Below are 7433 nucleotides of genomic sequence, written 5' to 3'. Positions count from 1 at the left end.
AATTAGGTTTAGGGGGTTCTTCTTACCTTTCCATGCTGTTTGACGCTTTGCTTCTCTTTTCCGGATTTCAACTTTTGTAATTTTTTCTTCTCTTTTATTCTAAGTTTTATTTCTCTTTATACCATGCTTACTATTGTTTTATCTTCCGTTCTTGTTTTATTCATTGTTATGTGTGGCTAATTCTTTAATGCTAGGATTAGGAGAACCATGGTAGTATAACAATTATGCGATAGTTGGTCTAGAAGGTTTTGTTGTGAGAATTGTTTCATTAGCAATATAACTGTAATTATTAGGTTGAATGCATGCAACGGAAGTAATTAAACTGGATAATTCAGACCTAGATCGAGAGATTGAGATGAATAGACCTGCTATGGACAATAGACTACACTAGTGAGGGCGAAAGCTAAGTTAGTAGTATTTTAGGGCGGATAGAGGACCGAGAGGACCTTTCCATTACCCTTCTCACATCAGACCGACTGAGCCACCTTTAGCTGATTTGTATAATATCATGGTGAACCGACATCCTAGCATCTCTCTTTCTATTTTCCCTCAATCCTTGCTTTTAATTTAGTTTGTTAGTTTAGTAAAAACAACTTAAACCCCCCTACTTTGCGACCGTAGATAGACCGAATAACGAGTAGATAGAGACCGCCTCCCTGTGGATACGATACCCGACTTGCCTCTGCTACATTAGTTAGAGCTTGTTGATTTTATTTTTGATAGGGTTGCAATAGCCATGTCAACGCACAAGCAAAACAAGATAGAGTAGTATTGTCTATTGAATACGAAGTATCATTTAAGAAAAGAGCTTGTAAATATGAAATTACTAGGTAATATCTCATACTTTGCATATGCATCCGCACAATATCCTGGCCAGTATTTGTAGTCAATGCTTCAAAGGAGTAGTTCTTCATTTATAGGAGTCTTCCCTGTTAATTTGATTAGTTGCTATTCTTTCTCCATCATAATGAAATATTCTTCTAAAAGTACTCAACTCTTTCTATCATGCCCGGTATATTCAGTATGATACCATGTACGTCTGATTCAGTCATGTAGCCTGCATGCAGTTGACATGGCTTGACTTTTATATCTATGATGATGTCCTGCTCCACCATATGATAAAGCTGCCAAATTGGTAATGTTTGCCTCTTGATCAAGTGTGTTCGCCGAGTGTGTGTGTGCGTGTGTGTGTAAATCAATGTCCATTTGCTCCGGCTAGGCAGGGTAATACAAAGATAATATTGGAATATTCTCCTAAGTTGATGGGGGATGATATATATCCTTTATAAGAAAAGAAGAACTCTTGTGCTCAGTTAGGTGAGGAACAATTTTCTGATAGTATTTGGTCCTGGCAAGAAGGATGTCATTGACAGAAATGTTAAGCAGTTTTTTTGTGATGTTTTGCCCAACCAAGGGGAATGTCTTGGTAAAACAATTAACCTTTTGTGCCTTTGCCCCAATGGGGTAAGGGTTAGTAAGTATGAATCCTGTCCCGGCGACAGGTATCGTATTTGTTGGTATGTGAATGTTGTTCCTGTCCTGGGGACACATTTGTTTTTTTTTATCCTGTAAGATTTGGATCTTTGTATATTTCATAACCTGTACTTTTTATAACCTGCAAAATATTAAAAAATAGTTGTAATAAGTTACACCTGTTTATGTTTGTTTTATGGAGTTGTACCTATGAAAGGATTTTTGCCTGATAGGAGGGCTTATGATCCCCTGGCCTGACTAGAGAGCTTCGATTATGCCTGACTATAGGGCCTTGTATGAGTAGTCGGGATCTTTCACCTTCATCCTCGTATAAGTACTGAGCTCTGAGTTTTAGTAGTATGTTAGGTGCAACCAACATCAAGATTTTATTTTTTACCATTGTTTTGTCGTACTGGTGTTGGTAACCAACTTCATTTAGGCGGGTTTGAGTTCTTGCATATTTAAAGTATAAGTGAAAAATAAATCGATTAAGCAAATTTTTTTTTTCAAGATTTAAGTAAAGCAGTTTTGATCAGAACATTAAGCATGTAAATTATAAACAAGTACGCAGGAAAAGAATGCACATTAAGCATGTGAATTACAGACAAGTAGGCAGGAAAAAAACACAAATATTACTATACAACCAGTTGTATAATAAGCATTGTACAACTCTATACATTAATCCGAGCTTATGTGCAATTTTATTGAGTTTTGTAAGAGTATTTTTTTTATGTTTAAGTGATGTATCACTTTCATATATACTTTTATAGCTCCCTTTACATCATATTTCATACCGTTTCGTGCCTATTATATCATTTATATGCTTTATTTCAATGAACTGTCGATACTGCCGCTATTTTGTGTTTTGATGCAGAAATGACTCAATATGAGTGTGATCAAGCTGAGATTAGCATAGCGGAGACGGCACGGTAGAGTACACGAAGCATGGCACGGGAAACGAGGAATCATGAAGACTAGAAGTCAAAGAAGAGAAGAAAGAACCTGTGAAGCAAGTTCCTCGATCGAGTCACTGCTGACTCGATCGAGCACCTCTGACTCGATCGAGTCACCTCTGACTCGATCGAGGATCCTTTCTGACGGATTTATTTCCGGAATTTCCTAAAACACTTATCTTTTATTATAAATTAGAAACTCGTGTTTTATGGTTGGATTACGTCATATTTTGTGAAGTATTTGCTGGAAACTCTCTTAAGAACCCTAATCTTCCTTTTGTATGGTACTAATCTTTCCTCTTTAATTAAATCATTGTTTTATGTTCTTCAATTATTGTTTTCATCTTGCAATTATGTTTTCATCTTTAATCATGTTTGTTGTTGTTATTATTGCCATGAGTAGCTAATCCCCTCATCTAGAATGAAGGGGATCTAGGTTAATTAAAAGGGAAAGTCAATTAATTGCTAATGGTATCGCTAAAGTTGTTGTTTGATTGTTGTAATTCTTCTAGTTAATCGCTTGAGGCCTGAGTTATTAATTAGTGTAGCGAATCGATCCTATCTACCATAGGGTTAGAATTGATATAGGTCTGCGACAATCAAATAGAGAGTATCTAATCATAGCGACCGCATATTAGAATCGATCTAAAGGGCATAATGGAGTCGACCGATCTTATGACCTTAAACAACTTGATAGAATTAGTAATTGATTGATAATCCCCGACTGATTGACCTAGTGAACCTAATTCCTAGACTTTTAATATTATTGTTATTCATCATTTAATTACGTTGCAATTAGTTTGTTAGAATCAACTCAAAACAAAACCCCCGAAATTGGTTACTTCTAGACAATTTAAATACTCTTAGACTTAGCTTTCACCGCCTCCCTGTGGATTCGATACCTGTCTTATCACTAGCTATTCTTGTTAGTCCTGAGATAGTTTTTCTTTGATTTGGTAATACGACTTTAGCCACATCAAATTTGGCGCCGTTGCCGGGGAGGCAACAATTGTTTAGTCTTTTTGTGTTTATTTTGTCTTTTTGTCTCAGGGAACCCAGTTCCTTGAGACCGTTCTCACACTTTCTTGTTAGTTCTGTTTATGCCCAGGTCTAATAGGTCCGAGATTATACCTTTTGATCCCGAACCGAGAAGACTTTTCGCTACGAGACGGAAATTTAATCAAGAAGTGAGTCAAGTAGAAGACTTGAGTATACTTGACGTCGAAACGGCGAGCTCCACGAGTCACCGGTCCGCCCTACGAAGAGGAAGAGGAAGAAATTCCTATCTCTGATATTCCTATTCCGAAACTCCCATTCTGAAAATATCATCATGTCTACCCTAGCAGCACTCACTCGAACCAACCTTAGATTCTATTCCACAAGGTTTCAAGTCGCCCACTTCTACCAATGGAACATTCGAGATTCGGCCATCTTACATTAATTTGGTGGAACGAAACATGTTTGGAGGGACAGTTCTTGAGGACCCCGCAACGCATATGGAAAAGTTTGTCACTTTCTGCTTTGTTCTATCCCATTAACAATTTGGAGTGACACAAGACAAGTTAGCGGTGCTCTTTCCTTTCTCTCGAAAGATGGAGGCTGCTGAGTGGTTAAGAGATATGGATATGGATACAGAAGGAGTTACGGACTGGAATTCCTTGGCTCTTGCTTTCTACAAGAGGTACTTCCCGCCTCAGAAGACTAATGCTTTGAGGAATCAAATTACTAGTTTCAAGCAAGCAGCCACTGAAGATTTGAACGAAGCTTGGACTCGCTTCAAGCGTTTAGTTCGATCGAGTTCCCATCATGGTTTCCCAAAGTGGTTCCTTTGCAACCGGTTTTATAACGGGTTGTTTGACGATCATCGTGCCCTTTTGGATTCATCTGCTAATGGGAGGTTTCAAGATAACACACTAGATGGTGACGCGTGGAAGTTGATTGATCAGATTGTTACCCATACCGCGAGGTATGGAAATCCTAGGGAAGCACGCGAGGTATGGGGTTGATAGTGCTTTGGCGACACGGTGGAGGCTATTTCGCCCAGATTCTTTGAGATGAAGACTACCCAAACATTGGGTAGTAAAGAGAGAGTTCATGCTATGAGTCAGCAAGTAGAGGAGACTTGTGCTAGATGCGGTTTGGATGGTCATGGTGCGGTGATTGTATGAGCACATTTGAGCGAGTTCTTCGCCTTTCGGGCTTACGGACAAGGTGCACAAGGTACACCTTTCTCCAACTTCTACAATGAAAGAACGAAGGAACACCCTTTCCTTCAATGGTCTAGCCAGAATGTGCAAAATCCGCAGTGAGTCACAACCGCAAAAGAATACTTATATCCCTCCCAATAATCGCGGTAATCAACAACAAGGGGGATATCAAAGGCAAAATCAAGGGGGCCAGCAGTTCAACAATCAATATCAGCAGCCTCCTCAGCAAACTCCTCAACAAATTCCTCAACAAGCTCCGAATAATGATATGGCAGAGTTGCGCAATCTTTTGCAACAAACTTTGTCAATGCGACAGGCACGGCTCAGATTTCTGAGTTGATTGCCCATAACAAGATGCTAGATAATCAAGTGGCTCAGATGGCACTTCAAAACCCATCAAAACAGGCCACAGGTCTTCCTCCTCAAGGTAAGCAAGCTCATGAGCAAGCTAATGTTATCCAGCTGAGGAGCGGTACTTCTTATACGAACCCGACCGCAAAGTCTTGAGAATGAAGTGCCCATTATGTTGATGAAGTCTCTTACATGCATCCCAAAGGATTGGGTAATTTGGAGCTTAGTGATGATGAGAAAGAGCTGTGAAGTTGAAACACGAGCGACGATAAAAGTAAAAAAGACGAGAAAACTGAAACTGCCAAGGTTCCTCGACCGAGTCACAGGCGACTCGATCGAGGATCCACCCAGCTCGATCGAGTCACCCCTGACTCGATCGAGGATCCCAAATTATCAGCAGACGGTGTTTCAAAAGTTATTTCTAAAGAGAAGCAAGCCGAGCCCATAACTATTTCCCTACCTTTTCCTCACCGACAACAAAAATCCAAGTTTGGATAAGCGGTTCGGTAAGTTTATGGAGGTCGTGAAGAATCTACGAGGTAAGTGTCCCTTTCTTGAATTGATTACTCAAGTGCCGGCTTATGCAAAGTTCATGAAGGAGATTTTGACAAGGAAGAGATCCTTTGACGCGGTAGAAACTATTGCTTACACTCGAAGTGCGGTGCCATGTTGCCAATTAACTCGCCACCGAAATTAAAGGATCCAGGAAGTTTTTCTATCCCTTGTCAAATTGGTCATCTTTCTATTAGTAAAGCTCTTTGTGATTTGGGAGCTAGTGTCGGTGTTATGCCGTATTCTATCTGTAAAAAGTTAAATATGGGTCCGTTGTGATTACTAATATGACACTGCAGATGGCCGATAGAATCGTTAAACACCCTGCGGGGGTGTTAGAGGATGTTCCGTTCGAATAGGGAAGTTTTTCATCCCCGTTGATTTTGTTGTCATGGACATGGCTGAAGACAACCAAATCCCTATCATCTTGGGCAGACCGTTCTTACATATGCGGGGCGGTCATAGATGTTAGGCAAGGAGATTGACCTTAGTTGTGGGGGATGACACGATCATTTTCAACTTAGAAAAAGCATTGAAAAACCCCATGATAGAAGAGACTTGTCATAGTATAGATGTTGTTGATTTTACTATTGATGAGTGTCTTCCTATGTGTTTTGACAGGATCCTCCGGAGATTGCCCTGGTTTCGATCCGGGTGATCGAGACGGGTTCATGGAGTCCGAAGTTCATCGAATTGAGAAGCTTCTAACGGAGAGGAATGCCCACATCGAAGGTATACAGTTTGGGTGTCACACCTAAGGTAAGCGAGGTAAAGAAACCTGAATTGAAACCCCTTCCCTCTCATCTCAAATATGAATTTCTTGACGATCGTGAGATGAATCCGGTGATTGTCAATGCTAACCTAATCAAGGTCAACTATCTCGCTTTGTTGATGTTTTGAGAACTCATAAAAAGGCAATTGGGTATAGCATTGACGATCTCAAAGGTATTAGTCCTGACTTTTGTATGCATAGAATTCACTTGGAAGAAGGCCACAAGCCTAGTGCACAAGGTCAGAGACGACTAAATCCTCCTATGCAGGAGGTGGTAAGAAAAGAGGTACAGAAATTACTTGATCTTGGTATTATTTTCTCTATTTTCGATTCTAAATGGGTCGATCTGTCCAAGTTGTACCTAAAAAGAGAGGTACTACGGTAGTAAAGAATGATAAAAATGAATTGATTGCTACTAGACTTGTCACGGGATGGAGGATGTGCATTGACTATAGGAAGTTGAACACGGCCACTAAAAAGGACCATTTCCCACTTCCTTACATTGACCAAATGTTAGAGAGATTAGCATGTCATAGTTATTTTTGTTACCTAGATGGCTACTCCGGTTTCTTTCAGATACCCATTCACCCTGAGGATCAGGAAAAGACCACTTTCACTTGTCCATATGGTGTATTTGCTTATAGGAGGATGCCCTTTGGTTTATGTAACGCTCCTGCTACCTTTCAGCGTTGTATGATGGCCATATTTTCTGATTACATAGAGTCTATCATGGAGGTCTTTATGGATGATTTCAGTGTATATGGTACTGATTTTGATGTTTGCTTGAGAAACTTGACTAAGGTTTTGCATCGCTGTGAGGAGAGCAACCTTGTTCTCAATCGGGAAAAGTGCCACTTCATGGTTCTTGAAGGAGTGGTACTCGGTCATTTGGTGTCGAGGTAAGGGTATTCAAGTGGATAAATCTAAGGTTGAGGTAATTGAGCAACTCCGCATCCGGTTAATGTTAAAAGTGTGCGTAGTTTTCTTGGTCATGCAGGGTTCTATCGCCGCTTTATAAAGGATTTTTCTAAAATTGCTCAACCTCTAACTCAGCTTCTTCATAAAGATGCTCCTTTTGTGTTTACTGACAAGTGTGTTCAAGCCTTCGACAGGATCAAACAAGCA

The sequence above is a fragment of the Silene latifolia genome, chromosome 11 (genome assembly GCF_048544455.1).
Source record: "Silene latifolia isolate original U9 population chromosome 11, ASM4854445v1, whole genome shotgun sequence".
NCBI lineage: Eukaryota > Viridiplantae > Streptophyta > Magnoliopsida > Caryophyllales > Caryophyllaceae > Silene > Silene latifolia.
The sequence above is the reverse complement of the archived record's forward strand: the minus strand, read 5'-3'. Positions refer to the sequence as shown.